We start from the raw sequence: 13,785 nt of genomic DNA, 5'->3' as shown, positions 1-13,785 counted from the left end.
TTAATACATCATCACGTCACTGCAGCTGGCTCGTAAATCTTAATAAATCTTACTTTCTACAGAAGCCTTTGAAGTTAAGTTGCTCAGGAGTATGCCTTCTCCAATCCAAACACCTGGGGATCTTTAAATTTTGGCCACACGTAGTCTCTTACCTACTTGACCACCTGCACACAGCACCGATCTATCAACACGGAATGTCACTATTGATGGATGGTTAGTGTTACGCACTGAAACGTAACTCCTACAGATATCTAATCGTGCTGGCATGGGTCCTTGGGAAGAAGCATTTCTCAGGGCCAATGCTATATTTGTTCCCTCTTTCTCCCCAGGCTGTCCTGCCTCGTGGACCATGGTGGCAGGGAGCCAGATGCAGAAGGCTGAGAGGAGGAAGGAGAGCGGGACAAGCTATGATGGGAGACTCACGCACGTATGCTTCTCCTACCACAGAGCCAGACCTCAGGCCAGCCCCCACCTATGGTGCCACATAGATCCAGTAACCACTGAGGCTGGGCAGACCTGATGAGGCCTGGTCAGAAGGACGTAGTGCTTTTCCTGAAATGACTGACTCCATCTTGTTGTGCTTTTATCCAACTGCTCCTGTTCCGGTCCAGCCTGCTGTAGCCTGAGATGAGCTTGTGGAACTTCTGAAGGAGTGTGGCCCTTTGAAGACCCAATTGCCAAGCTGATGTTTCAGGAAGGCTACTGGAGGACAGAGGGGGAAGGCAAAGGGCCAGGAAGCCAGCCTGTCAGTCAGACAGACAGACAGAGAGACAGACAGACAGACAGACAGACAGACAGGGCCACCTAGGGAGGGAAAAAACAGGAGGGAGGCCACGAATGGGATGCTAAGCTGTGGGAACTCTCGGCAGTGGGATCACTGTTTACCGGACTCCTAGCCTCCTACTATGAATACAGCATAGTGGCTGTCCACGAAAATCCCTTGTGGGAAAGTGAGGCTAGAGTGTCAAGTGTGGGTCTCTGATCCTCCTCAAATGAGGAGAGGAAAAGCAAAGATGTTGCCCGTTAGAGCAGGGAGGTGAGGAAGAGGGAAGGGGTCAAAGGTCACCACAGGGGATCTTACAGAAGAGCCAATTAAAAAAAATAAAGGACCAAGCTATGGAAGGGACCCTTTTCTGAAAACACACTTTCTTGGGCAGGCCTTTCTGTAAACAGAATAATGGCCTCTTTATACAACAGGAAAAAAAATAAAGAACACTGAAGCCACCAAGACTGGGGGAGAGATGGCCTTCCACCCTTAGGATGTCATCGCAAAACTGTAATTGCCTACAATACTTTGGAGGTACCCAGACTCTCCTCAGTTGGACACAGTGGCCCAACCCCAAGACAAGAGAGGCTCTGGGCAGAGGACACATAGGTTCTGCTAGGGAGGGTTTATTAAATCGCAGCAGACCACACCCACTCTACATGCCCCTCCGGGTGGGCCTGACCACGGCCAACAAGAGCAGAGCACTAACAGCCTGCAGGAGGTGCCCACAGCCTTGACAGAGCCCAGTCAAGCCCAGGATAGCTACGTCTCCAAGAATCTGGTGCAGCAGACATCCTTGATGGGTGCTTCAAAGGGAAATCACAAGGGAAATGGCTTGCCCTAAAAGTAGCTCTGGCTTGCTCATGGCCCCTACATGTTCTGAATCCATCCTTCTCTGAATGCCACTAGCTTGAGAGCTTGGCAAAGGACACTGCTCGCCCTCTGGTGGCCAACCCCAGAATGGACGCCATCCACATCGCCTGAACTAGACTGCTCCACATCCATCCATCAAATAGAACAAGGTCAAACAAAATGTACTTTTAAATGTCTCTTCTGGGTTACTATGGCAACTAGAGAAACTGTGAAACCCAAAGCATGATTAAGTCCCTCATTGTTCTATATTAATTTGAGGAAGAAAACAGCTTCATTTCCTCAGTTCCACATTCCTACTTCCTGGGGAGCTCAGTGGTTTTCTATGGGCTGTGCAGAACCAAGCAGGTCTGGATATAATAACCAGGTTGTGCAGAGAGCCCAGCCCCTCACTCCTTACTTTCCTAAGCATGTCTTGAGATTATCTGCAAGGGAAGGTTCCAGAGCCTTTACTCTGTCCTGGCTTAGCTGCCTGCTTTCTTGGGGACTTGGGCCAACCTCTTCGGCCGTTACCATTCATGACTTCAGAGGAAGAAAATACAGGAACTCTCTGGACATTTAAATGAGGTGTGGATGTAAGTTATAAAGATTTTTTTATTATTTTTAAGTGTGTGTGTGTGTATGTGTGTGTGTGTGTGTGTGTGTGTGTGTGTGTGTGTACAGGTGAGTGTGGGTGCCCACAGAGGCTAAAGCATCAGATTTCCTTGAAGATGGAGTCAAAGGAGGTTGTTAGTCATCCAAACTGGGTGTTGAAAACAGGACTTAGGTCCTCTGCAAGAGCAGTGCATACTCTTAACTCCTGATCCATCTCTCCAGCCCCTACACTTTATTTATTTTCTGCTCCAGCCCTGAAACCACGCATTCCTCCAAGAAGCCCTGGCTTCTTTCTCAGAGAATGCTGTTCAAAGCCCATAGGGCACACTTGCTGCTACCGTGCCCATTGCTTTAAGAGGCCCTTTAAGGAATCTAGAGCACACTAACTGCCTAATAATTACTAACCATTAATATGATTTCACAGTAGGTTCTGAGCTAGGGCCATGGACATACCAGCATCTGGTGTCAGTCTTCAGTGAACTCACAGCTGGGCCAAGGATGTATTGTGAAAAATTACAGTGTGCTGGGAGAAGGGCTTTGATGGATACCTAAGTTGGTAAGGGTACATTAAAGTGCTTTTAAAATGGCACCACTGAGGACAACCATGTAAATTATCTTCTGCAGCACTGCTCAGTAAGAAGCAAGCGAAACAATAGCAAGAATTACACATGCCACCTTTGCCAGAGTTGTGCACCTGTGTCACAGTGGGAACACTCTGTCATCATGCCATATGCAGTACTGTGTGGCGTTAACTGGATATTAATTTGAATGCTATGTTCGTAATGCAATGGTCACTGCCCTCATCTCTGGGAGGTGCTATGAACAGAAATTTATGAGAGGAGGGGGTATGGCATGGTGTGTTTGCCAGAATTTTCTATAAATTCATTATTATATTTGACTCATTTTTTTAATGCTTGAAAACCGAAGAGCTAATTTGCTTAGGAACTCCCACAGTTTCTACCCATGCTTCTCGAATACCAGGAGGAAGGTGATCCTGCATGGTGGGGTCCAAGGCTTAACTGCTTCTACTACTCGTCAACTGAACAGCCCACACTCCCTGGGGAAAGAACTTCTATTTGCAGGCACTGGGGGAAAGAGCCTCATTTAATTTGTTCAAGGGTCCACTAAAATATTGCACTTACCATGTCTTCATCAGAAATGGAAGCCTTGCTATGGGCCTAAGAGCCCAGCTTCTTAGATGGTGGTCATGACTCTGAATGAGGCCATAAAAACTTTGGCAACAATAAAGTTTCCCAAACACTCATAAACAAACATTTCATTCAAAATCAGACGTGCAAGGAAACTGAGGCATTTCTGGTAGTGTGCGACCCATGATGCATTGGCGGCTTCGCTGCTGCATCGGTTCTGGACATGCTTTGCACAGAAGCCCAGGGCATAAAAGAGAGCTACTGGCCCAGCCAGAGACTAAGCACGGGCTTCCAGCTCTTACCAGGTTCCTGGCCTCTGGGCCATTGCCTACCCACCACCTCCACCTCCCTGAGACAGACAGACAGACAGACAGACAGACAGACACACACACACACACACACACACACACACACACCAGGCTGTCATCTTTCAGATTCCTGGACCCCACATGTGGACTGTGTGAGCCAAGAGTGATTCCTTTTATATACACTCTTGTATTGCTAAGCGGGGTAAGTGGTTTGTAGAGACTGTTTTACACTTTGCTTTTTCATTAGTTTCCCTGCTTGCTCTCCATGTGTGAAGGTTTGGAAGCATCATTGCTAAACCTATTCATGTTTTTTTTCTTAATGATTTTTTTTTAAATTGCAAAGAATGTCAACTATCCCGACTACATGTGGTGGCGCCTGCATGCCATCCCAGCACTCAAGGGGCTGAGGCAAGAGGAAATCATCTCCCAGGCCAGGCTGGGCAATATAGTGAGTTCCTATCTAAAGAAAACAAGTGAACTCTCCTTTGAGAGAGAAGAAAAGTAATAAAATCCACTCCACTCCCAAGACATACACTATATACACTAGGGATGTTTATGTCTAATTTTTTTCAGCATAATAAATGTATACAAAACAGAAAAGGAGAAACATTTACATTGTTTAGGATGGGAAAAGTTCTTTCAAAGTAATATTAAAAAACATATCAGTAATATTTCAAAATATTAAACAAAACTCAAATTAAAAGATGATAGTTTTGACACTTAAACCTCTAAATCAGTGGGTCTCAACCTTCCTAATGCTGCAACTCTTTAATAAAAGTTCTCATGCTGTGGTGACCCCCTAGCCATAAAGTTATTTTCATTGCTATTTCATAGCTGCAATTTTGCTACTTTTATGAATTATAAAGAAAATATCTTGTTTTCTCCAATGGTCTTAGGTGACCCATATGAAAGGGTCATTTGACCTCTCACCCAAGAAGTCGTGACCTACAGGTTGAGAATGGTGGCAGACGCCAACAGTAAGCTAACAGCATTCTTCCAAGAGCATTGTGAGGGTCTGACTGAAAAATGTCCCTTCAAGGCTCCCATATTAGAGCACCTGCATCTGATAAGAGATTCTGTTCTTGAGGATTGTGGAGCTTTAGAGGGTGGGAGACATGGCCATGGGTCATTGCAGGCTTTTATGAGCTAGACGCTGGCCACTGCCTGGTCTCCTACCTGCCACTGTGATGTGACAGACTGCCTTATGCTTCCAGTGCCACAGACAAGAGCCACTCCAGGTGTCATGCCTTCTCTTCCATGATGGACTGAGATCGTAAGCCAAAATAAATCTTTCCTTTCCTAGATTGTTCCTGTCAAGCATTTTCTCACAGCACCATTACCATCAGGAAGAAAGGGTTACAAGCATTAGTGTAGCCAGATCCTCCACAGGGCACATTTAATCAGGCAAACATGCTCACTCACAAAAGCGATTCAGGTAAACGCAATTCGAAATAAAAATGCATTGGCATTTCCCCATTGATTTCTGTCAAAAAACAAAAACAAAAACAAAACAACAACAAGACCTGAAAAAGTATTGTGTAAGGGAGACTGTAACTGAACAGCGACCCACAAAGTGTTCAGTATGGCTCAGAGAACAATAGTGACAACCGCGCTTTCAAGTTAGAATGCACGGGTTTATTAAGCATACAGCAAGCAAACGGAGACAGAACAAACACCAAGCAGCAGACTGAAAGAAGCAGCAGATAGACAGAGAAGCATCGTCAAATCGGGCAGCCACCACGGCCAACAGAGATGGCCACAGTAGTCTAATAAAGAGAGCAAACAAAAGGTAATGTGATTAAATCGGGGGCTTAAAAGATTCAGTAGAAATTAACAGGGGAAGCCCAGGCAGTCAGCTGGAGTTCCAGGTTGAGCTTTCTCTCCTAGGATGAGCTTCCCATGGCTGATCCTCTGGCTTCCTGTCCCCTCTACAGGTGCTTCTGTGCCATGGGATAAACAATAATAACATATGTTGGAAGTTGTTTACTTTCCAGCTGTTCTCAAAGATATCCTTAGCAACATAATATTTGTTAGTCTCTCCATTATAGAGCTAAGGGGCCAGCCTGAACCAGGACAGCAGGAGTAGGAGGACACCTGGAGAAGGAGGACACCTGGAGCAGGAGGACACCTGGAACATCTGAGGTGGGGAGAATCACTGCTCCCAAAGCCATCTTCTCAGTGACCCAAACAGCACAAACAAGACAATTGTCCAGTTTACCAATTGTCTTAGTCAGGATTTCTGTGATAAAGACACCTGTCAAGAAGCAACTTGGGGACAAAAGGGTTGATTTCACCTTAAATATCGCAATTACAATCCATCATGGAGGGAAGTCAGAACAGGAACCTGGATGTAGAAACTGAAGCTGAGGTCATTGAGGAGTACTGATTATTGGCTTGCCCTCCAAGACTGTACAACCTGCTTTCTTCTAAGATTACCTGACAGGGGTGGCACTTCACATAAATCATTAATCAAGATAATGCCTCACAGACTTACCTAGTCTAGTCTTATGGGGTTGTTTCCTAAATTAAGATTCCATCTTCTAGGCTGGAGGGTTGACTCAATGGTTAAGAGGACTTGTTCTTGCTGAGAACCAAGATTCCAACCCCGGCACCCACATGATGACTCACAACCATTCACAACTCCAGTCCGAAGGGGTCAGTGCCACCTTTTGACTTCTGCAGGCACCAGCCATCATACAGACATGCCTGAAGACAAAACACTCGCACATAAAATAAAAATAAAAGATAAAAAGCTGAACGCAAAGGATTTCTTCTTCTCAGATGTGTCTAGGTGTACACCTAGACAAAACCAACTAGCACACCGATATAATGTACGGTATCAAAGCTGATGGGTATTTAGGTCAATGTCATCTTTTAAGAGACATGTGTAATGAGTACTTTGAATACACATTGTCTTTGAGCCAGTAATTACAGAGTTAACACATAATAGCTATTGAAATATTGGTACATTTCACAAAATGTCTAGGCAGGTTGCCCACTGCAGTACTACCCAGAGTTGAAAAGAAAACATTAATAGGGCTTGCAAAGTAGCTCAATTGATACAGTTCATACCTACTACACAAAAAGCCAGGAGCTGGATTCCCAGCAAGGCATAAACTGGCATGGTGGCCCACACCTGCAAACCCAGCCCTCAGGAAGTAGAGGGTAGAAGATCTGAACCTGAAGTCTATCTTTGGCTACTGTCAATTTCAAATCCATCCCTTAGCTACATTAAATCCTTTCTCAAAATAAAAAAATAAAAATAAAAACCTAGATATGTTTGGGGAGTGGTTTAAATAATGTAGAATATTCTGCGCTACAGAATGTTCCGCCACTGGTTACAAGAATAGGGATTCCCATGTGTCCACAAAAGCGAAGGAAGCCCCCAATGAGAGAATTCTTTCTAGAGTTATAGTCATGATTCTGTTGGACTTGTCTCTTGACAGCTCATTTTCCTCCTCATACTAGTGAATGAAAAATTTAAAGCTATGAATTCACCTCTGCCTTCTGCTTTGGCAAAAGCCAACTTTTTTATTCTCCTCCTTTTCTCCTATCCTGAGAGTTACCTTGTAACTCTGCTCATATTTTGTTAACTTTTTAAGTTTTTTATAAGACTATGTTGATGTATAAACAAGGGCTTCACGGGACAGTATCTCTGTCCTTACCCAACATCATTGACACATAAGTTTCATTTCAATTATTTTGTACATTTTCTGTGTTTCACTTCCCTCTGTACATCATCCATCTGCATCTCTTTAAATGTTCTGATTAACAAATTGGAACGTGTTGTTCAAACACAGATCCTGAGTTTTAGTTTTGCTCAAAGCTAATCAAAGAGCACAGCCTGGCCAACACCTTCCTTCTGGCATCATTGCATATGGCTCTTGGTGAGTGGTTCACAGGGTTGGGATCACCACTGGGTATTGGAGGATGGTATGCTTTCTTCTCTGTACATCCTTGCCTGGGTCTCATCTCAGTCCCCTACAGCTTCACCTCACTTGTTCTGTCATTGAACACAGACTACAGAGCAGCATCCTGTACTCTCATAAACAGTAGCGTTCTCCCATTCGCCTTTGCTTACTTAACACATATACCACCCTGCTAGGCAGGCAGATATATAGATGTAGATAGATAGATAGATAGATAGATAGATAGATAGATAGATAGACAGACAGACAGAAGACAGACAGATAAGATAAATAGGAAAGATGTAGATGTACATAGATAGAGAGAGAGAGATAGGTAGGTGTATATATTATGTATGTATGTATGTATGTATGTATGTATGTATGTATAACTTTTCAAGGATGGCGACATTGGGTGTTTGGCTATGCACTGACTTCTTACTGAACACGGTTACAAAAGGAAACTTCTCTCTTAGAGTTTCTAGAGCCTTATGCTACATAGACATTCATGTAACCTACGTTGTTATTTTGCTTCTTGTTTCTTAAGGAATTTCTTCCCTACTCTGGCACAGAGGAGTCCCGTGGCTCCCATTCTAGCTGCTCCATCCTCCCAGCTACTAAACTCGGGTCTCTGGCATGTCAAAATGGATAATGAGTGCTCAAGTGCAGCCCCCTAGGACTCCTCCTGAGGGAGGTGTCCAGGTGCCAAAGGGATCTCCCCACAGTCATGAAATGGAAACAGTCGCTCTTCTTCAGATCACACAGACCCTGGGAAAACAATGCACACTTCTGGATGCCTCTAGACCCTGCTCATATTTACTGTTACAACAAAGGGTGTTGTTGGAGAATTGTACCCAACAAAACAATGGGTTCTTCAGTCCCCCTTTACCTGTCAGAGCTGGGGTGGGCTATGTGGAGGAAGGTGCAGCAATTATATGGATATGGGGCACCCGGGCACTATGTCTCAAAGCTATGTGCAGAAAAACAGACTTCAATTGCATGGTAGTTACATGGGATGCAGTCACACATAGTCTTTCCCCCGTGTCCAGGTCAGAGGACTTCCTTATTAATCTGAGTGTGAAAATTGCAGTATGATAACCATTTTGTGGGTGACGCTGAAGGAAGACTCTCTCAGGCACATGGCTGGCAAGAATAAAACCAGAGGAGGAACAAGGCAATAGTCAAGAAGGCCTTGCATGCTCATATTTTGCTTTTAGAGCTGTCCATCTTCTGGAATCTTCCCTAAAGACATGCCTTCATCATTGTGGAAATAGAAACGTGTAAGGTCACTTACTGCAGTATTAAACTGCAAGATGGTGGGAACAGCCTTGAGGCCACATGAAAGAGAGTGGCTGAATGAACTCCATCGCATCTGCTCAATGGAATGACTAAAGAGCTGTTCTATGTGAAAGAAGCTGCCTGCGTATTAGTGATTTTTCATGGTATATTGTCAAATGAAAGAATAAAATGCAAAGAAGGATATATATAGATATAGATATAGATATAGATATAGATATAGATATTGCAAAGAAAGAATAAGATGGTAAAATTTGTTTGCCTCATTTGTGAGGAAAAACAACAGAAAGGTTAAACCAGAAATCAATGAGACTAGTATGTATGGAGAAGGAAAGAAGGTTGGAAGAACGATGGGGTGTGAGTGGAAGGAGCAATCCCTAGGGTTGATTTATGTATCGATCTTGCATAAATCACAGTCTTAACTCACAGAGTCAATAATTAATAAAGGAACAAAAGCATGAAGAGGATGTGAGCAGAAACAGATAAGCCTAGGTCACTTCAAATCAGTAACAAAACTATCTGAAGAAATCAAAGAGCTAGCCACTGACTTTTGTCTATTTGTGCGTTCTGGTGCTAGGAATTGAACTTGGGGCCTTGGTGTAAGCTCATCTGGTGCTTTTACCATTGAGTTGCACCTAAGCCAAGCAACTTAAACACACATTGCATCCATACCCGGGCACTTGAGGCTACACCTAAAGCAAGCAAAAGCAGACATTGCCAATCTAGAGAATTTCTTAAAGAAAACCATTGTGTCAGATACGTGTAGAGCCAGATCCTGGCATGTCACTGTCAGTCTCCAATAGGTTGGAGGTCTCCTTAGAGAGATGACTCATTTCCAAGCTGCTGAGGAAAAGATGGTGGGCAGGTAGCTGGGTGCTATGAGGACACAGCTATAAGGGAGTGCCAGTGGCCAGGTCTGAATAAACAGAAAACAGAAGCAATAAGGATAGCAATAGGTTACAACACATAAAATCAACCAAATAAAAGAGAGAGGGTGTGGCTCTTGCTAGCAGCAGAAGTCTAATGAGGTGCAGAAGTTGAGGGGAGATGGAAGTCACACACCAGACAGCCAACAGAATTGTCATTCAGGTAAGAAGAATAAATGGGCACTAAGACCAGTAGGTGGAAATTTCATGAGAAATTTTCAAAACGCCCCTTCCTAAGATGCTTAGTTAGAAACAACTAAATCCAAACAAACGACCGGGCAGCAGAGAAGTCAGGCAGATAACACCCTGACCAGGGGGAAACCTACGTGATGAGCAGTAGGACAGACAGACAGACTAGCTCATGGACAGAGAGATAAATGTCTTCTGGAAAGGACATCAGCAGGGGACTGGGTAAGGTCTAAAGGAGGCCTGAAGAGATCTTAATGCTGTCTCAGAGATAATCCCCATACTTTGGTCACTGTGCAAGGGTGTGTGATATTGAAGTATTTAGACAAACTGACACTGTGTGTGCAATTCATTCCCAAGTGACAACAACAGCAGTATTTCCACAGAGAGGGGGAAAATAATAAGCAAATGTGCTAAAATTTTAGTATTTGGGGGTTTTGGGTAAAGGCTTCTTGTTGCTCTCTTTGCAAGCTTTCTGGTGAGGCTAATATTCCTCTTAACATAAAGTTTCTTTTTAGCATTTTCCAAGTATCTCTGCATAGGGCCAGTAAGTTTCTTAGCACTAATGCTAGCTAGGCTCCAGGCTGACCCCTGAAATAAAGTGAGTGCTTCTTATGAAGAAGGTTGTTCTGGGGTAGAGGAGGCGAAGCTTTTGCTGCTTAGAATGATTCTTTGCCAAAACCTTGCAATAGAATCTTCTACAAGTTCCAAAGAGTACCCAGCTTTCCTGTTCTGTAAGCTTTGGCAAGCCCTTTAACAACTGACACAATGTAAGTCTCGTGTGTGCAATGGCTCTCCTGTGACAGAACTGAAAGAGGAGGCACAAGGTAAGTCAGCCTTCTAGAACATTCCATGTGTCATACCACCCTCCAGCTCAGGAGCTTATCTTCCTCCCTATAATGGATCTCTCAGGACTGTCACTGTGGCCATCTTAGCACATTCCTGCTCATTGGACCTGTTCTGTGTGTTGTAGAATGTTTAGCAGCATCTGTACCAGGTGCCAGGAAGGGCACATCTGTCCCGGTGGAGGACCACTACCAACCACTACTAACTCAGCAGTTTGACATGTAAAACTCCAAGCTCATTTCCCTTTGGAAATGTTTCCTGTGCATACAAACTCAGTTTGCTACACCTTCTCAAGTTAAGGAAATGTCAAAGCCCATGTCTTCCAGCATGGGAAGATGGAGCTTGCTTGGGGTTGAGGTCTGGGTTTTCTAGCAGTCCCCCAGACCCTACTAAGCATATCCAATGAAAATTTTTCATTTCCCATTTAATCTGAAAATGGAGCCTAGGAGTGGGTGAGTCCTAAGAGCCATGCTATACAGGGAATAAGCGGAAGCTCCAGGCAACTGAGAGAAAAGCTGAGAGCTGACAAATTACCAGGTTATGAAACCTGAGCTCACATCTACATGTCTGGCCTTCCTCAAATGGAACAAATGGATAAGTAAAAGTGTGTTTAGCCAATTCCTATGGGTAAAGTCACTCCCCAGGGGCCACTAATATTCCAGATACTAGGTTAGCTCCCCAGGGAATGAACACCAACTCCTCATTTGTGTAGGACTTTCCCAGTGCTGTTATTTCAAGTCTGTTACCCCAGGAAATCCCTTCATCTCAGGAAAACCAAGAAAGCTGGGCACCCTATGTACCTGAGCATGTCACCAGCAGATCACACAGTCTCTGCAGCTGTCTATACAGCTGTGGCAGACTGATGCTGGGGGACATGTGGATGGGTGATGAGCAAATAACACTATCCTGGGATCATTTTCAAAGAATCAGAGTCATCAGAGAAAGAGATCTGACCTTATAGAAATCAGCCAGTTTTGAAGTCTTTGTTTGCCCATTCTAGAGTGGATAGCATGCTGGCCAACTAGAGAAGCCAGATGAGGGCACAGCTTCTGACAGATAAAGGCAGCCAAGGATTTCATGCAGGGTTTCATGAGTAGGCCCTGTTTCAGTCCTCTCCTATCGTGGGTGTAAGCAGTGGCAGCCTTTAGCTGACTCCTCCATGTGGGCATTGATTTTGCATTTCCTGTGACTCCATTTCAGTCCTGTTCTCTTCCCATTGGAGACACGCCCATCGTGCAGATGAACAAGCATGACGAGCCTATGCCTGGAGTCTTCCAAGTCCACAGTCAACACTGGTTCCTGCGATGTGCCTGTCAGCTGAAACTGCCTTTGCAAGCAAAGAGGCCCCTCTCACCATTCATTCCTCCCACTGCTGCTAGGGAAGCTTGTTCCAGCTTCAGAGTTCCTATTATCAGTCTTTCTAATAAACAAGAAAACTTAGAGGCAACTGTTTCCCCTACTAATTCCTACCTGTACCCCAGCAGACTCCATAAGAGTCTGCTAGTTGGAAGCCCATGGTACCACTTGATGGACAGCCCAATGCTGAGCCTGCGTGCAGAGCAAAGCAGGGATAAATGCTCACCCTTCTACACTACGAGTTGATACAGGCTGCCCGTGTGCCCCTCTGTCTTGGGTGGTCACAAGCCATCATTTAACCCTTTCAGAAAAACGGACAAAATGAAAATAAAAACAGCTAGCTGTTTGTCACTTGCAAAGACAAAAACACACCTGCCAATAAGTATTCCTAGTACAAAGATGAATTCAGTAATGAAATTCAGTTTTGCTGGCCAAAAGGACATTCAGCCTCTAAAGTCAGTTCAGCCATTATAATATGAAATTGGCTAATGGCAAAGTGTAGATAAACAAGTATCGTGTGTCCCAAAATATTATTTGTTTGGCTTTTCTTTCCTAACAATTAAAAAAAAAAACATTAGCTCATAGGTAGCACACTGGATCTAGGCCACAGTTTTGGGAAAAAAGTCACAAGTTCATTTTAGTATATGTGCTGCCGAAGCGAGCACAAGTCACAAGTTCATATCATGCATAAAGAAGGAGTGATCAGGACCCAGAAAGGAGCAAGGCTATCTATTCCTAAAGGCTTGCAGATAAAACACTTCCTACCTGCAACCTGAGCCAGGCGTTAACAGGCTGACTTCCGCTCACCCCCAGGACTGGAGAGGTGGCTCAGCAGTAAAGAATACTTGCTGCTCATCCCGATCCAGGAGACCTGAGTTCGGTTCCCCTCACCCACATCAGGTGGCTCACAGCATCTGTAAGTCCAACTCCGGGGGACAGGGAAGGGGGAGAATCTAACACTGTCTTCTGCCCTCCATGGGTACCTCCATGAACAAACTCATCTGTCGGAGACTGGGTGAGGTTTAGAAAAGTGTTGGTGCGGAGTACACCTCACATTTTTCAAGTATGAAAATGGTATTTACTGTTTATAATTTTCAATACACCAGGGTATTATACTGACTGCAATTATCTTTATGCCAATCTTATGTCCATCCATAGGGTCCCATCAATTTAACCTCATTTCTCAGTATTTTATAAATAAAACTTCAATCGCTAATCCTCAAGGATGCTCCATCTAGAAGTGGAGAAGACAGGCTGACTCTCCTAACACAGTGCATTGGTTTTTTTCTCATTCCAACTACTTGACAAGCAACTTAAAGGAGGAAGGGTTCATTTTGGCGCACAGGTTGAGGGGGGGGGGGATTCATCAGAGCAGGAAGTCATGGTGACAGGATGGTGAGGCAGTTTGTCAGAGTACACCTATAGCCAAGAGGCAGAGAGAGATGAATGCTATTGCTTTCTCCTTTTAATTTACTCTGGGACTCTAGTTCATAAGTACATTCAGGGTATGTCTTCCTTTCTCAGTTAAATCTCTCTGAAGACATCTTCATGGGCATCCCTGAGCTGTGTTTCTATGATAATTCT

The 13,785-nt window shown here is 44.3% G+C and overlaps 1 long non-coding RNA gene across 2 annotated transcripts; it reads left to right on the top strand.

Moving 5' to 3' along the window:
• The first annotated feature begins 2,019 nt into the window (after positions 1–2,019).
• Positions 2,020–12,292, top strand: LOC148007834 (uncharacterized). Of its 2 annotated transcripts, none has more exons than XR_015647576.1 (2): positions 2,020–2,211; positions 12,046–12,292. It is a non-coding gene; the product is annotated as an uncharacterized LOC148007834 (long non-coding RNA). The 2 variants fall into 2 exon arrangements; XR_015647577.1 differs by lacking the exon at positions 2,020–2,211 and adding an exon at positions 7,441–7,573.
• Positions 12,293–13,785: the final 1,493 nt, after the last annotated feature.

The sequence above is a fragment of the Rattus norvegicus genome, chromosome 1 (genome assembly GCF_021556685.1).
Source record: "Rattus norvegicus strain SHRSP/BbbUtx chromosome 1, alternate assembly SHRSP_T2T, whole genome shotgun sequence".
Lineage (NCBI taxonomy): Eukaryota > Metazoa > Chordata > Mammalia > Rodentia > Muridae > Rattus > Rattus norvegicus.
This window is presented reverse-complemented; position numbering and strand designations above follow the sequence as displayed.